Genomic DNA, 17383 nt, shown 5'->3' with positions numbered 1-17383 from the left:
CTCGATATGAATCCCATCGAACATTTGTGGGACATAATCGGGAGTTCACTTCGCGCACAATGTTCTGCAGCGGCAACACTTCTGCTAATATGGATCGCTATAGAGGGCAGCACGTCCTTGGAGGAGACTTGGAAACCACTTGTCGAATCTACGTCGCGTCGAGTTACTGCATCGCGCAGTGACGGTATTGACTCCTTTTTGCCACTGGTGTACTTAACATGCGACCACGATCTCTTTGCGCTCTCTACCAAATTTTGAGACAATGTTTAATGGTTTCCACAATGAAACATTGTCTCAAAACATGGTAGAAAACCCAAAGAGATTCCGGTCGCATGTGAAGTACACCAGTGGCAAATAAGATCAATACCGTCACAACGCGATAGCGGTGGAAATGTTACCGATGATGGTACCACTAAAGCGGAGTTACTAAATACAGTTTTCCGTAATTCGTTCACGAAAGAAGGTGAAGTAAACAATTCGAAACCAGAACAGCTGTTAGCATGAGAGCCATAAAAGTAGATAGGTGTTGCGAAACAACTCAGATGACGTAAGAAAGGCAAGTCTTCCGGCCGAGATGGTATACCAGTCAGTGGTGGTGGTTAGTGTTTAACGTCCCGTCGACAACGAGGTCATTAGAGACGGAGCGAAAGCTCGGGTTAGGGAAGTATTGGGAAGGAAATCGGCCGTGCCCTTTCAAAGGAACCATCCCGGCATTTGCCTGAAGCGATTTAGGGAAATCACGGAAAACCTAAATCAGGATGGCGGGAGACGGGATTGAACCGTCGTCCTCCCGAATGCGAGTCCAATGTGCTAACCACTGCGCCACCTCGCTCGGTGGTATACCAGTCAGGTTCCTTTCAAGGTATGCACACACAATAGTGCCTTTCTTAGCAATCACATACGACAGTTCACTTGACGAAAGGTCTGTTCCTGAAGACTGGAAAGCAGCACAGGTCACAACAATATTCAAGAAAGGAAATAGGAGTAACCCATTGAATTACAGACCCATACCACCGACCTCAATTTGCTGTACGATTTTGGAGCATATAATGTACTCAAACATTACGAATCACCTTGAAGAAAATGACTTATTTTTACATAACCGACACAGATTCAGAAAATGTCGTTCTTGTGCAACACAGCTAGCTCTTTATTCCAATGAAGTAATGAGTGCTGTATACTGCTAGATTTCGAGAAGGCTTTTGATACCATTCCTGACAAGCGACTATTAATCAAATTGCGTGCATATGGAGTATCGTCTCAGGTGTCTGGATTTGTGGTTTCCTCTCACAGAGGTCACAGTTCGTAGTGATCGATGGTAAATCATCGAGTATAACAGAAGTGATGTCTGGCGTTCGGCAAGGTAGTGTCATAGGTCCTCTGCTGTTCCTGATTTATATATATGATTTAGGTGATAATCTGAGCAGATTGTGTGCAAATGACGCTGTAATTCACCGTCTACTAAAATAATCATACGATGAATTCCAGTTACAAAATGATCTAGAGAGAATTTCTGTATGGTGCGAAAAGTGGCAATTGGCACTTAACGAAGAAAAGTGCGAGGTCATCCACAAGGGCACCAAAAGAAATCCGATAAATTTTGGGTATACGATAAATCGCCCAAAACTAAGGGCTGTCAAACACCTAAATACCTAGGAATTACAATTACGAGCAACTTAAATGGCAAAGACCACATAGATAATATTGTGGGGAAGGTGAAACAAAAGACTGCGCTTTGCTCGCAGAACACTTAGCTCTTTATTCGCACGAAGTAATGGCCGCTATCGACAGGGGATCTCAAGTTGATTCCGTATTTCTAGATTTCCGGAAAGCTTTTGACACCGTTCCTCACAAGCGACTTCTAATCAAGCTGCGGAGCTATGGGGTATCGTCTCAGTTGTGCGACTGGATTCGTGATTTCCTGTCAGGAAGGTCGCAGTTCGTAGTAATAGACGGCAAATCATCGAGTAAAACTGAAGTGATATCAGGTGTTCCCCAGGGAAGCGTCCTGGGACCTCTACTGTTCCTGATCTATATAAATGACCTGGGTGACAATCTGAGCAGTTCTCTTAGGTTGTTCGCAGATGATGCTGTAATTTACCGTCTAGTAAGGTCATCCGAAGACCAGTATCAGCTGCAAAGCGATTTAGAAAAGATTGCTGTATGGTGTGTCAGGTGGCAGTTGACGCTAAATAACGAAAAGTGTGAGATGATCCACATGAGTTCCAAAAGAAATCCGTTGGAATTCGATTACTCGATAAATAGTACAATTCTCAAGGCTGTCAATTCAACTAAGTACCTGGGTGTTAAAATTACAAACAACTTCAGTTGGAAGGACCACATAGATAATATTGTCGGGAAGGCGAGCCAAAGGTTGCGTTTCATTGGCAGGACACTTAGAAGATGCAACAAGTCCACTAAAGAGACAGCTTACACTACACTCGTTCGTCCTCTGTTAGAATATTGCTGCGCGGTGTGGGATCCTTACCAGGTGGGATTGACGGAGGACATCGAGAGGGTGCAAAGAAGGGCAGCTCGTTTTGTATTATCGCGTTATAGGGGAGAGAGTGTGGCAGATATGATACACGAGTCGGGATGGAAGACATTACAGCATAGACGTTTTTCGTCGCGGCGAGACCTTTTTACGAAATTTCAGTCACCAACTTTCTCTTCCGAATGCGAAAATATTTTGTTGAGCCCAACCTACATAGGTAGGAATGATCATCAAAATAAAATAAGAGAAATCAGAGCTCGAACAGAAAGGTTTAGGTGTTCGTTTTTCCCGCTCGCTGTTCGGGAGTGGAATAGTAGAGAGATAGTATGATTGTGGTTCGATGAACCCTCTGCCAAGCACTTAAATGTGAATTGCAGAGTAGTCATGTAGATGTAGATGTAGATGTAGAAGATGAGAAAAAAGAGCCACTACAGAAACAGCCTACATGGCCTCTGCTGGAATATTACTGCGCGATGTGGAATCCTTACCAGGTAGGATTCACGGAGGACATCGAAAAAGTGCAAAGAAGGGCAGCTCGTTTTGTGTTATCGCGCAATATGGCTGAGAGGGTCACTGATACGATAGACAAGCTGGGGTGGCAGTCAATGAAACAAAGGCTGTTTTCTTTGCGGCGGGATCTATTTCCGCCGGCCGGAGTGGCCGAGCGGTTCTAGGCGCTTCAGTCTGGAAACGCGCGACCGCTACGGTCGCAGGTTCGAATCCTGCCTCGGGCATGGATGTGTTTGATGTCCTTAGGTTAGTTAGGTTCAAGCAGTTTTAAGTTCTAGCGGACTGATGACCACAGATGTTAAGCCCCATAGTGGTCAGAGCCATTTGAATCATTTGATCTATTTACGAAATTTCAGTCACCAACTTTCTCTTCCGAATGGGAAAATATTTTGTTGACACCCACCTACGTAAGAAGAACTGATCATCATAATAAAATCAGAGCTCGAACGGAAAGATTTAGGTGTTCCTTCTTCCAACGCGCCATGCGAGAGCGGAATGGTAGAGAAGTGGAAATGGTTCGATGAGCCCTTTGCCAGGCACTTAAGTGTGAATTGCAGAGTAACCGTGTAGATGTAGATGTACGAGGGTCACTCCAAAAGAAATGCACACAATTTTTTTAGATCCGTCTCTTATTCCAAATGTTTGAAAGTTTTGCAACGTGTAGATACATCCTTTGGGAACAATATTTTCATTTCTCCACATAATTTCCATCCCTCTCAACTGCCGTGCGCCATCTTGGCACGGTAAAATTCTGGACCAACCTGTTGGAGTCATTGTTTGGCAGCGTGCACAAGGGAGTCATCATCTTGAAACCTTCTTCCACGAAGAGAGTCTTTCAGTTTCCCAGAGAGATGCTAGTCACATGGAGCCACGTCAGGGCTGTAAGGCGGGTGTTTCAGTGTTGTCCATCCGAGTTTTGTGATCGCTTCCACGGTTTTTTGACTGACATGTGGCCGTGCATTGTCGTGCAACAGCAAAACATCCTGCTTTTGCCGATGTGGTCGAACACGACTCAGCCGAGCTGGAAGTTTCTTCAGTGTCGTCGCATATGCATCAGAATTTATGGTGGTTCCACTTGGCACGATGTCCACAAGCAAGAGTCCTTCGGAATCGAAAAACACCGTAGCCATAACTTTTCCAGCAGAAGGTGTGGTTTTGAATTTTTTTTTTCTTGGGTGAATTTGCATGATGACACTCCATTTATTGCCTCTTCGTCTCTGGTGAAAAATGACGGAGCCATGTTTCATCACCTGTCACAATTCTTCCAAAAAAATTCATCTCTACCATTCTCGTACTGATCCAAAAGTTTGCTGCATACCGTTGTTCTTGTTTCTTTGTGAGCCACTGCCAACATCCTGGGAACCCACCTGGCACAAACCTTTAACGCCAACACTTTCAGTACTCTGCAAACACTTCGTTCCCCTATCCCAACGTAGCGCGACAATTTGTTCACTGTGGTGTGTCTGTCAGCAGTCACCAATTCGTCAACTCCCTGCACATTGTCTGGAGTGTGTGCAGTACGAGGCCTGCCGCTGCGAGGACAATCCTCAATACTGCCGTGCCCGCTTTCGTCACGTAACCTTCTCGCCCACCGACCAACTGTACTGCGATCGACAGCAGCCTCTCCGCACACCTTTTTCAACCTCTCGTGGATGTCTCCCACTGTCTCGTTTTCACAGCACAGGAATTCTATGACAGCACGTTGCTTCTGACGAACGTCAAGTGTAGCAGCCATCTTGAAGACGTGCCGTGACAGCGCCACTCACGGGAACAGGTAGAACTAAGTTTGAAAACAAGCGAGAAGGATGTATCTACACACTGTAAGACTTTCACAAATGCAGAATGAAAAATGTATTTTTACAAAAATAGTGTGCATTTCTTTTGGATTGACCGTCGTAGATGTAGATGCGCGGGTCAAAATAATGTCCGACGTGACGTTAAGAGGCAGCTGTGATATTCGTCACGTTGGTATCTCAGTGTGGAAGTGGAATAAGCTATAGTGTGTCGTACAGTGGGAAATCTGCCGTGTCACGCCGGTCGTGGTGGTCTACATCTACATCTATACTGTGCAAGCCACCCAACGGTGTGTGGCGGAGGGCACTTTACGTGCCACTGTCATTACCTCCCTTTCCTGTTCCAGTGGCGTACGGTTCGCGGGAAGAACGACTGCCGGAAAGCCTCCGTGCGCCCTCAAATGTCTCTAATTTTACATTCGTGATCTCCACGGGAGGTATAAGTAGGGTGAAGCAATATATTCGATACCTAATCCAGAAACGCACCCTCTCGAAACCTGGACAGCGAGCTACACCACGATGCAGAGCGCCTCTCTTGCAGAGTCCGCCACTCGAGTTTGCTAAACATCTCCGTAACGCTATCACGCTTACCAAATAACCCTGTGACGAAACGCGCCGCTCTTCTTTGGATCTTCTCTATCTCCTCCGTCAACCTGACCTGGTACGGATCCCACACTGATGAGCAATACTCAAGTACAGGTCGAACGAGTGTTTTGTAAGCCACCTCCTTTGTTGATGGACTACATTTTCTAAGGACTCTCCCAATGAATCTCAACCTGGCACCCGCCTTACCAACAATTAATTTTATATGATCATTCCACTTCAAATCGTTCCGCACGCATACTCCCAGATATTTTACAGAAATAACTGCTACCAGTGTTTGTTCCGCTACCATATAATCATAAATAAAGGATCCCTCTTTTTATGTATTCGCAATACATTACTTTTGTCTATGTTAAGGGTCAGTTGCCACTCCCTGCACCAAGTGCCTATCCGCTGCAGATCTTCCTGCGTTTCGCTACAATTTTCTAATGCTACAACTTCTCTCTATACTACAGCATCATCCACGAAAAGCCGAATGGAACTTCCGACACTATCTACTAGGTCATTTATATATATATTGTGAAAAGCAATGGTCCCATAATACTCCCCTGTGGCACACCAGAGGTTACTTTCTCTGTAGAGGTCTCTCCATTGAGACCAACATGCTGTGTTCTGTTTGCTAAAAACTCTTCAACCCAGCCACACAGCTGGTCTGATATTCCGTAGGCTCTTACTTTGTTTATCATGCGACAGTGCGGAACTGTTCGGAACGCCTTCCGGAAGTCAAGAAAAATAGCATCTACCTGGGAGCCTGTATCTAATATTTTCTGGGTCTCATGCACAAATAAAGCGAGTTGGGTCTCACACGATCGCTGTTTCCGGAATCCATGTTGATTCCTACAGAGTAGATTCTGGGTTTACACAAACGACATGATACTCGAGCAAAAAACATGTTCTAAAATTCTCCAACAGATCGACGTCAGAGATATGGGTCTATAGTTTTGCGCATCTGCTCGACGACCCTTCTTGAAGACTGGGACAACCTGTGCTCTTTTCCAACCATTTGGAACCTTCCGTTCCTCTAGAGACTTGCGGTACACGGCTGGCAAGGTCTTTCGCGTACTCTGTGTAGAATAGAATTGGTATCCCGTCAGGTCCAGTGGGCTTTCCTGTGTTGAGTGATTCCAGTTGCTTTTCTATTCCTTCGACAATTATTTCTATGACAGCCATTTATACGTTCGTGCGAGGATTTAGAGAAGGAACTGCAGTGCGGTCTTCCTCTGTGAAACAGCTTTGGAAGGAGGAGTTTAGTATTTCAGCTTTACTCGTGTCATCCTCTGTTTCAATGCCATCATCATCCCGGAGTGTCTGGATATGCTGTTTCGAGCCACTTACTGATTTAACGTAAGACGAGAACTTCTAGCGGTTCTAGGCGCTCAGTCCGGAACGGTGCGTCTGCTCCGGTCGCAGGTTCGAGTCCTGCCTCGGGCATGGACGTGTGTGTGATGTCCTTGGGTTAGTTAGGTTTAAGTGGTTCTAAGACTAGGGGACTGATGACCACAGATGTTAACTCCCACTTTGCACTGGTTCTGCAGATCACGCACCGTATGTAGACGCACCGATTGGAGGCCATACGCAGTGCGTGGGCGGTTCCAGTTGTATGCACTCCCTCAGCGTTTGGGTGACTGCGCGACCTTCGCCTGGGATATCGAACACCTGCGTTGGGATTTGCCGGGCGGTGAATATTTGAGCCTCCCTGCGGGATTACCACTGTCTGTCTGTCTGGCCCGCTGTTGAGGCGACAAAGCGTTTGCGAGCCCAGCTGAGTTATCGGCTGCTGTCCATTTTATTGCAACCGTGGCATCTCTCAACAGAACCTCCTACACTTTCTGTGTTAGCAGTCCTGTGTGTGAGGCCTGATTTTTAAGATTCTGCAAAGGCGGACAGTGAAACACAGTTTTCGATATACAAGGTTTTATTCCTGGCACATTAAAACTGTGTGCCGAACCGAGGCTCGATCTCGGGACCTTTGCCTCTCGCGGGCAAGTGCTCTACCAACTGAGCTACCCAGGCACGACTCACGCCCCGTCCTCACAGCTTTACTTCTGCCAGTACCTCGTCTCCTACCTTCCAAACTTTACAGAAGCTCTCCTGCGAAATTTGTAGAACTAGCATTCCTGAAAGAAAGGATATTGCGGAGACATGGCTTAGCCACAGCCTGGGGGATGTTTCCAGGATGAGATTTTCACTCTGCAGCGGAGTGTGCGCTGATATGAAACTTCCTGGCAGATTAAAACTGTGTGCCCGACTGAGTCTCGAACTCGGGACCTTTGCCTCTCGCGGAGGACGGGGCGTGAGTAGTGCTTGGGTAGCTCATTTGGTAGAGCGAATGGCAAAGGTCCCGAGTTCGAGTCTCGGTCCGGCACACAGTTTTAATCTGCCAGGAAGTTTCATATCAACGCACACTCCGCTGCAGAGTGAAAATCTCATTCTGGAAACATCCCCCAGGCTGTGGTTAAGCCATGTCTCCGCAATATCCTTTCTTTCAGGAGTGCTACTTCTGCAAGGTTCGCAGGAGAGCTTCTGTACCTCACCTTACACTTGCCGGAAACTTTTTTTTTCCAGGATTGGTGTGATAGCCGCCATAATATGTATTAATGATGGAGTAAGAAGCAGATTAAAAATTACTAGCACCCTACGCATCAAAATTGCGACAACATGAAACAGTGGACACAAGAGGCAAGAATAACAAAGAAAACTAAAGAAGTTGAAAATGACGCTCGGGATCAACAAGATCATGGAGCTGGAATGTTTTGGCATGTTATTATTGAGAAGAAAACAACACGAAAATATTTAGTTTCTGTTTCCCGTAGTCAGCGTTTCTGCATACTTAGGTGTCATTATGTCATTCAATATTAAAGCGCCGAAAACCAAATTTTGCATCAGTAATACAATGTAATGTAGAGCTTGCCTTCGTAGTGACCCACTTTCTTCAACAATGTATTAAATACTTTGGGTATCTGTTGAGAGGCCAGACAAACGCATGGTTCCTGAAGAGGGGCAGCAGCCTTTTCAGTACTTCCAAGGGCAACAGTCTGGATGATTGGCTGATCTGGCCTTGTAACAATAACCAAAACAGCCTTGCTGTGCTGGTACTGCGAACGGCAGAAAACTACTGGAAACTACAGCCGTAATTTTTCCCGAGGGCATGCAGCTTTACTGTATGGTTAATGATAATGGCGCTTTTTTTTTGTCGTCAGTCTACTGACTGGTTTGATGCGGCCCGCCGCGAATTCCTCCCCTGTGCTAACCTCTTCATCTCAGAGTAGCACTTGCAACCTACGTCTTCAATTATTTGCTTGACGTATTCCAATCTCTGTCTTCCTCTACAGTTTTTGCCCTCTACAGCTCCCTCTAGTACCATGGAAGTCATTCCCTCATGTCTTAGCAGATGTCCTATCATCCTGTCCCTTCTCCTTATCAGTGTTTTCCACATATTCCTTTCCTCTCCGATTCTGCGTAGAACCTCCTCATTCCTTACCTTATCAGTCCACCTAATTTTCAACATTCGTCTATAACACTACATCTCAAACGCTTCGATTCTCTTCTGTTCCGGTTTTCCCACAGTCCATGTTTCACTACCATACAATGCTCTACTCCAGACGTACATCCTCAGAAATTTCTTCCTCAAATTAAGGCCGTATTTGATATTAGTAGACTTCTCTTGGCCAGAAATGGCTTTTTTGCCGTAGCGAGTCTGCTTTTGATGTCCTGCTTGCTCCGTCCGTCATTGGTTATTTTACTGCCTAGGTAGCAGAATTCCTTAACTTCATTGACTTCGTGACCATCAATCGTGATGTTAAGCTTCTCGCTGTTCTCATTTCTACTACTTCTCATTACCTTCGTCTATCTCCGATTTACTCTCAAACCATACTGTGTACTCATTAGACTGTTCATTCCGTTCAGCAGATCATTTAATTCTTCTTCACTTTCACTCAGGATAGGAATGTCATGAGCGAATCGTATAATTGATAATTTTTCACATTGAATTTTAATTCCACTCCTGAACCTTTCTTTTATTTCCATCATTGCTTCCTCGATGTACAGATTGAAGAGTAGGGGCGAAAGGCTACAGCCTTGTCTTACTCCCTTAATACGAGCACTTCGTTCTTGATCGTCCACTCTTATTATTCCCTCTTGGTTGTTGTACATATTATATATGACCCGTCTCTCCCTATAGCTTACCCCTACTTTTTTCAGAATCTTGAACAGCTTCCACCATTTTATATTGTCGAACGCTTTTTCCAGGTCGACAAATCCTATGAACGTGTCTTGATTTTTCTTTAGCCTTGCTTCCATTATTAGCCGTAACGTCAGAATTGCCTCTTACCGGAGGTAATTCAGAAGGATGTAGGTTGCAGTAGGTACTGGGAGATGAAGAAGCTTGCACAGGCTGGAGTAGCATGGAGAGCTGCATCAAACCAGTCTCAGGACTGAAGAGAACAACAACAACAACAACAACAACAGCAGCAGCAACAAGCTGGTGCGTGTCATATGTTCTTAAACTGTTAGCAGAAAAAAACTTACTTCCAAGAAAAACATTTTTTTAAATACACAGAACAAGAAGTTGGTAAATATTTCTGGTTTACTGTTTCAACAAGTTAATACAGTAATAAAAAGAATAAAGTTTGTTGCGACCTTTTATTTTGAATAGTGTGTAAGTGCAGTCTTCCCAAAATAAAAATTACATGTAATTCAGTACGGAAGATAACCAATATTCACTCCAGTGTGTATTCTACAGTTTCTAGACTTCTTTTCACGTACAGGACACAATATATTGATGATTTGGTGAAAGTTTCGTTCCAATATCTATTAAAGTTTTTAGTCATTAATTTTCAAAGTTCAAGTAAAGGCTGCAGCCAGTGGCGTCCGGGTCACCTTAAGGCCCCATTTATTTTTTAAATATAATTTATTGGCCTTTGGCCTCTTCTTCTCAGGAACGAGTAGACCTATTGGCTCGAATTTGTGTGTAATACTAAGTCTACGGAGAGGGTAAATGTATTCATAAGATAGAGCCACTTAAGTCACTCGTAAAGTAACTGTAGGTGAACTGCCTGCGTACATAATTAAGTTGGTACGGAACACTTATGAGAGTGTGACCAAACTTTTTTTTTTTACGCGAGAAATAGATGTCGTATACATAGGATAAGAGCTGCTACATTCTTAATTAATTTGTCTCTTATCAGTATTAAGGCCATCTGTGCACATAGTTGCTTTTCCACCTTGAAGCAATAGCAATACTTGTGCGTTAAAAATCATGGTCCAGTGGAGGCTGAAAACTCACAAATACATCTCCAGAACCATATACACTCCTGGAAATTGAAATAAGAACACCGTGAATTCATTGTCCCAGAAAGGGGAAACTTTATTGACACATTCCTGGGGTCAGATACATCACATGATCACACTGACAGAACCACAGGCACATACACACAGGCAACAAAGCATGCACAATGTCGGCACTAGTACAGTGTATATCCACCTTTCGCAGCAATGCAGGCTGCTACTCTCCCATGGAGACGATCGTAGAGATGCTGGATGTAGTCCTGTGGAACGGCTTGCCATGCCATTTCCACCTGGCGCCTCAGTTGGACCAGCGTTCGTGCTGGACGTGCAGACCGCGTGAGACGACGCTTCATCCAGTCCCAAACATGCTCAATGGGGGACAGATCCAGAGATCTTGCTGGCCAGGGTAGTTGACTTACACCTTCTAGAGCACGTTGGGTGGCACGGGATACATGCGGACGTGCATTGTCCTGTTGGAACAGCAAGTTCCCTTGCCGGTCTAGGAGTGGTAGAACGATGGGTTCGATGACGGTTTGGATGTACCGTGCACTATTCAGTGTCCCCTCGACGATCACCAGAGGTGTACGGCCAGTGTAGGAGATCGCTCCCCACACCATGATGCCGGGTGTTGGTCCTGTGTGCCTCGGATGTATGCAGTCCTGATTGTGGCGCTCACCTGCACGGCGCCAAACACGCATACGACCGTCATTGGCACCAAGGCAGAAGCGACTCTCATCGCTGAAGACGACACGTCTCCATTCGTCCCTCCCTTCACGCCTGTCGCGACACCACTGGAGGCGGGCTGCACGATGTTGGGGCGTGAGCGGAAGACGGCCTAACGGTGTGCGGGACCGTAGCCCAGCTTCATGGACACGGTTGCGAATGGTCCTCGCCGATACCCCAGGAGCAACAGTGTCCCTAATTTTCTGGGAAGTGGCGGTGCGGTCCCCTACGGCACTGCGTAGGATCCTACGGTCTTGGCGTGCATCCGTGCGTAGCTGCGGTCCGGACCCAGGTCGACGGGCACGTGCACCTTCCGCCGACCACTGGCGACAACATCGATGTACTGTGGAGACCTCACGCCCCACGTGTTGAGCAATTCGGCGGTACGTCCACCCGGCCTCCCGCATGCCCACTATACGCCCTCGCTCAAAGTCCGTCAACTGCACATACGGTTCACGTCCACGCTGTCGCGGCATGCTACCAGTGTTAAAGACTGCGATGGAGCTCCGTATGCCACGGCAAACTGGCTGACACTGACGGCGGCGGTGCACAAATGCTGCGCAGCTAGCGCCATTCGACGGCCAACACCGCGGTTCCTGGTGTGTCCGCTGTGCCGTGCGTGTGATCATTGCTTGTACAGCCCTCTCGCAGTGTCCGGAGCAGGTATGGTGGGTCTGACACACCGGTGTCAATGTGTTCTTTTTTCAATTTCCAGGAGTGTACATTAGTTACCAGCGCTAGAAATCGTAACAAATACCGAACGATAGATTCACAGTACGAAACCTGTGTTACAAAAGTTGCTTCTAACCTAAAAAAAAAGAGAAAAACACGACAAACTGTAATATAGAAGCATATTATATCTACCACATGACACGTTTATTGTGTGTATAAAAGGCCACTGATGATGCTTCCCAAATGAAAGCAGCGAAACGCGTATGGCAATAAGCAAACTGCCTCTCATTTAGTTACATAGACACTACATAGCTCCACGAATTTTGAGCAATTGAGGGAAAGACAGAAAAAAATTACGAGTAAAAAAAGTTCGTTGCAAAAGATGTTGATCTTTGTAAGCCATTTTTGTACGTTATTGTTTGTGTAATGTTCATGTGTCAATTTTCACAAAAAGAGGTATTTACATGTAGCAAATGAAACTTGCTGGAGCTGGAAACCACACATTCATCACTGGCGAATTTCGAATGTCACCTACATTTCTCGAGTTGCCTCGTTAAAATTTGCTTCTTTCGTCAGAACAAAGCGGATTTTACACACCGTCACCTCGCTAACATCCTAACGAAGTTGAAAATGCGAAACAGTCGTTTATCAAACGAGGAACCGACAAGTCGGTCCATAAGCTTATGAAAAAGCACATTCTCGGAGTAAAAGTAAACATGTAATTTCGTCACTTACCTTGTACCAGAGGCGCACTAATTCTCGCTGCACCAGCTACCATTGACTTAAAAAACTACGTCATTCCCTTGCAAAAGTATTGTCACTCGTACATACACACATCAAAAAACGTTTTGCAGCACACCGGTTTCGAGAACTCCCGAAGATAGGCGTTGACTGTGGACACTGTATCACAGACACAGTCTCTCTGTTTAGAAATGTCACTAAACGCGCACAAAGATGTAAACAACCATGCATGAGCAGCGCCTATTAGACGGAGGGGTCCGACAGCCGGTCAGTTCCAGTCATTCCACCAGGAAGGAGGGACACGGCTCGTGTTGTCTGTGGTTCAACCGTGCCTAGACGGTCAATACCGCGGTTCTATACCGTCCGCGTTGTCCCTTTGTGCCACGGAGGGCTCTCAACAAGGGAAGTGTCCAGGCGTCTCGGAGAACCAAAGCGGTGTTGTTCGAACGTGGAGGAGATACAGAGAGACAGGAGCTGTCGACGACATGCCTCGCCCAGGAAGGAGGTACACGGCTCGTCTTGTCTGTGGTTCAACCGTGCCTAGACGGTCAATACCGCGGTTCTATACCGTCCGCGTTGTCCCTTTGTGCCACGGAGGGCTCTCAACAAGGGAAGTGTCCAGGCGTCTCGGAGAACCAAAGCGGTGTTGTTCGGACGTGGAGGAGATACAGAGAGACAGGAGCTGTCGACGACATGCCTCGCCCAGGAAGGAGGTACACGGCTCGTCTTGTCTGTGGTTCAACCGTGCCTAGACGGTCAATACCGCGGTTCTATACCGTCCGCGTTGTCCCTTTGTGCCACGGAGGGCTCTCAACAAGGGAAGTGTCCAGGCGTCTCGGAGAACCAAAGCGGTGTTGTTCGAACGTGGAGGAGATACAGAGAGACAGGAGCTGTCGACGACATGCCTCGCCCAGGAAGGAGGTACACGGCTCGTCTTGTCTGTGGTTCAACCGTGCCTAGACGGTCAATACCGCGGTTCTATACCGTCCGCGTTGTCCCTTTGTGCCACGGAGGGCTCTCAACAAGGGAAGTGTCCAGGCGTCTCGGAGAACCAAAGCGGTGTTGTTCGAACGTGGAGGAGATACAGAGAGACAGGAGCTGTCGACGACATGCCTCGCCCAGGAAGGAGGTACACGGCTCGTCTTGTCTGTGGTTCAACCGTGCCTAGACGGTCAATACCGCGGTTCTATACCGTCCGCGTTGTCCCTTTGTGCCACGGAGGGCTCTCAACAAGGGAAGTGTCCAGGCGTCTCGGAGAACCAAAGCGGTGTTGTTCGAACGTGGAGGAGATACAGAGAGACAGGAGCTGTCGACGACATGCCTCGCCCAGGAAGGAGGTACACGGCTCGTGTTGTCTGTGGTTCAACCACTCCTAGACGGTCAATACCGCGGTTCTATACCGTCCGCGTTGTCCCTTTGTGCCACGGAGGGCTCTCAACAAGGGAAGTGTCCAGGCGTCTCGGAGAACCAAAGCGGTGTTGTTCGAACGTGGAGGAGATACAGAGAGACAGGAGCTGTCGACGACATGCCTCGCCCAGGAAGGAGGTACACGGCTCGTCTTGTCTGTGGTTCAACCGTGCCTAGACGGTCAATACCGCGGTTCTATACCGTCCGCGTTGTCCCTTTGTGCCACGGAGGGCTCTCAACAAGGGAAGTGTCCAGGCGTCTCGGAGAACCAAAGCGGTGTTGTTCGGACGTGGAGGAGATACAGAGAGACAGGAGCTGTCGACGACATGCCTCGCCCAGGAAGGAGGTACACGGCTCGTCTTGTCTGTGGTTCAACCGTGCCTAGACGGTCAATACCGCGGTTCTATACCGTCCGCGTTGTCCCTTTGTGCCACGGAGGGCTCTCAACAAGGGAAGTGTCCAGGCGTCTCGGAGAACCAAAGCGGTGTTGTTCGAACGTGGAGGAGATACAGAGAGACAGGAGCTGTCGACGACATGCCTCGCCCAGGAAGGAGGTACACGGCTCGTCTTGTCTGTGGTTCAACCGTGCCTAGACGGTCAATACCGCGGTTCTATACCGTCCGCGTTGTCCCTTTGTGCCACGGAGGGCTCTCAACAAGGGAAGTGTCCAGGCGTCTCGGAGAACCAAAGCGGTGTTGTTCGAACGTGGAGGAGATACAGAGAGACAGGAGCTGTCGACGACATGCCTCGCCCAGGAAGGAGGTACACGGCTCGTCTTGTCTGTGGTTCAACCGTGCCTAGACGGTCAATACCGCGGTTCTATACCGTCCGCGTTGTCCCTTTGTGCCACGGAGGGCTCTCAACAAGGGAAGTGTCCAGGCGTCTCGGAGAACCAAAGCGGTGTTGTTCGAACGTGGAGGAGATACAGAGAGACAGGAGCTGTCGACGACATGCCTCGCCCAGGAAGGAGGTACACGGCTCGTCTTGTCTGTGGTTCAACCGTGCCTAGACGGTCAATACCGCGGTTCTATACCGTCCGCGTTGTCCCTTTGTGCCACGGAGGGCTCTCAACAAGGGAAGTGTCCAGGCGTCTCGGAGAACCAAAGCGGTGTTGTTCGAACGTGGAGGAGATACAGAGAGACAGGAGCTGTCGACGACATGCCTCGCCCAGGAAGGAGGTACACGGCTCGTCTTGTCTGTGGTTCAACCGTGCCTAGACGGTCAATACCGCGGTTCTATACCGTCCGCGTTGTCCCTTTGTGCCACGGAGGGCTCTCAACAAGGGAAGTGTCCAGGCGTCTCGGAGAACCAAAGCGGTGTTGTTCGGACGTGGAGGAGATACAGAGAGACAGGAGCTGTCGACGACATGCCTCGCCCAGGCCGTAGTGGGTGACCGCTGCCTACGGATTAAGCGTGGGAATAACTCTGACAGCAACGCCACCATGTCGAATGATGCTTTTCGTCCAGCCCCAGGACGTCGTGTTAAGACTCAAACTGTGCGCAATGGGCTGCATGATGCGCAGCTTCATCCCGGCGTCCATGGCGAGGTCCGTCTTTGCAACCACAACACCGTTCAGCGCGGAACAGATGGGCCCAACATCATGCCCAATGGACCGCTCAGGATTGGCACTATGTTCTCTTCACGGATGAGTGTCGCATATGCCTTCAATCAGAATATCGTCGGAGACCTGTTTGGTGGCAACCTGGTCAGGCTGTACGCCTTAGACACACCGGCCAGCGAGTGCAGCAAGGTGCCCTGCTGTTTTAGGGTGGCATTATGTGGGGTCAACTTACGCCGCTGGTGGTCATGGAAGGCGCCGTAACGGCTGTACGACACGTGAATGCCGTCCTCCGACCGATAGTGCTACCATATCGGCCGCACATTGGCGAGGCATTCGTCGTCGTGGAGGACAATTCGCGCCCCCGTCTTCTACATCTTGTGAATGACTTCCATCAGGAGAACGACATCGCTCGACTGGAGTGGCCAGCATATTCTCCAGGCATGAACCCTATGGAACATGCCTGGGATAGATTTGAAATGGCTGTATATGGACGACGTGACCCATCAACCATCAGAGGTGTCTACGCCGAATCGCCGTTGAGGAGTAGGACAATCTGGACCAACAGTGCCTTGATGAACTTGTGGATAGTATGCCACGACAAATACAGGCATGCATCAGTGCAGGAGGACGTGCTGCTGGGTATTGGAGGTACCGCTGTGTACAGCAATCTGGACCACCACCTTTGAAGGTCTCGCTGTATGGTGGTACAACAGGCAGAATGTGGTTTTCATGAGCAACAGAAAGGGCGGAAGTGATGTTTATGTTGCTCTCTTTTCCAGTTTTCTGTACATGTTATGGAACTCTCAGAACTGAGGTGATGCAACTTTTTTTTTAATGTGTATACATCGTGCTAGGTACGGAAACTCGGTCTTTTTGCCGTATGGCAGAATAGAGTTACCTTTGAGTGCTATCTTATGCCAGAAATGTCGTTTCGCTATCTCAAACCCGTTTGTGACGGGAACAACAGGGCAAGCGCCAGTAGCCGACTTGCCCGAAACTTCGCTCTGTTAAGGACATCGGCGAACATGTGCCTCGGCTTATCCGTAGATACTCGACCGTTGCCAAGAAAACGGCTGTCGCAGTTTTTGACCTACTTTCTGTACCTTTTAACGAGAAAGTTTTTCAACTAAAGCGGTAGCAGAGTGGCTGGCGTCGCTGCGTCACACTTTTCAGACCGGTGTTCGAAATCCAAAATTGTTTATTTCTGCTTCTCATTTATCCACCAATCTCGGTAGAAGGTTATTAGAAGAATGTTTTCCAGTATATATTGAAATGGCGTTCACATGCTTATACTAGCTGTGGTGTCGCCGCCAGACACCACACTTGCTAGGTGGTAGCCTTTAAATCGGCCGGTCCGTTAGTATACGTCGTGTAAGTAGGCTGTTTAGGTTTTTTTATTGGTAACGCCGCCGCCACGTAGCGCTCTGTATGAAAATCACTGGCTGTGCCGTGTGCAGTCTGTGGCTGGTTTGCATTGTTGTCTGCCATTGTAGTGTCGGGCAGCGGCAGCTGGATGCTAACAGCGCGTAGCGTTGCGCAGTTGGAGGTGAGCCGCCAGCAGTGGTGGACGTAGGGAGAGAGATGACGGAGTT

At 48.0% G+C, this 17383-nt stretch overlaps 1 protein-coding gene and 1 non-coding gene across 2 annotated transcripts in view; one reads left to right on the top strand and one right to left on the bottom strand.

Moving 5' to 3' along the window:
• Positions 1-17383, top strand: part of LOC126295334 (alpha-mannosidase 2) — a 923615-nt gene that overhangs the window by 45381 nt on the left and 860851 nt on the right. The window lies entirely within an intron of this gene.
• Positions 760-832, bottom strand: Trnaa-cgc (transfer RNA alanine (anticodon CGC)). The gene has a single exon. It is a non-coding gene; the product is annotated as a tRNA-Ala (tRNA).

This window comes from Schistocerca gregaria, chromosome 11 (assembly GCF_023897955.1).
Source record: "Schistocerca gregaria isolate iqSchGreg1 chromosome 11, iqSchGreg1.2, whole genome shotgun sequence".
Lineage (NCBI taxonomy): Eukaryota > Metazoa > Arthropoda > Insecta > Orthoptera > Acrididae > Schistocerca > Schistocerca gregaria.
The sequence above is the reverse complement of the archived record's forward strand: the minus strand, read 5'-3'. Positions and strand labels throughout refer to the sequence as shown.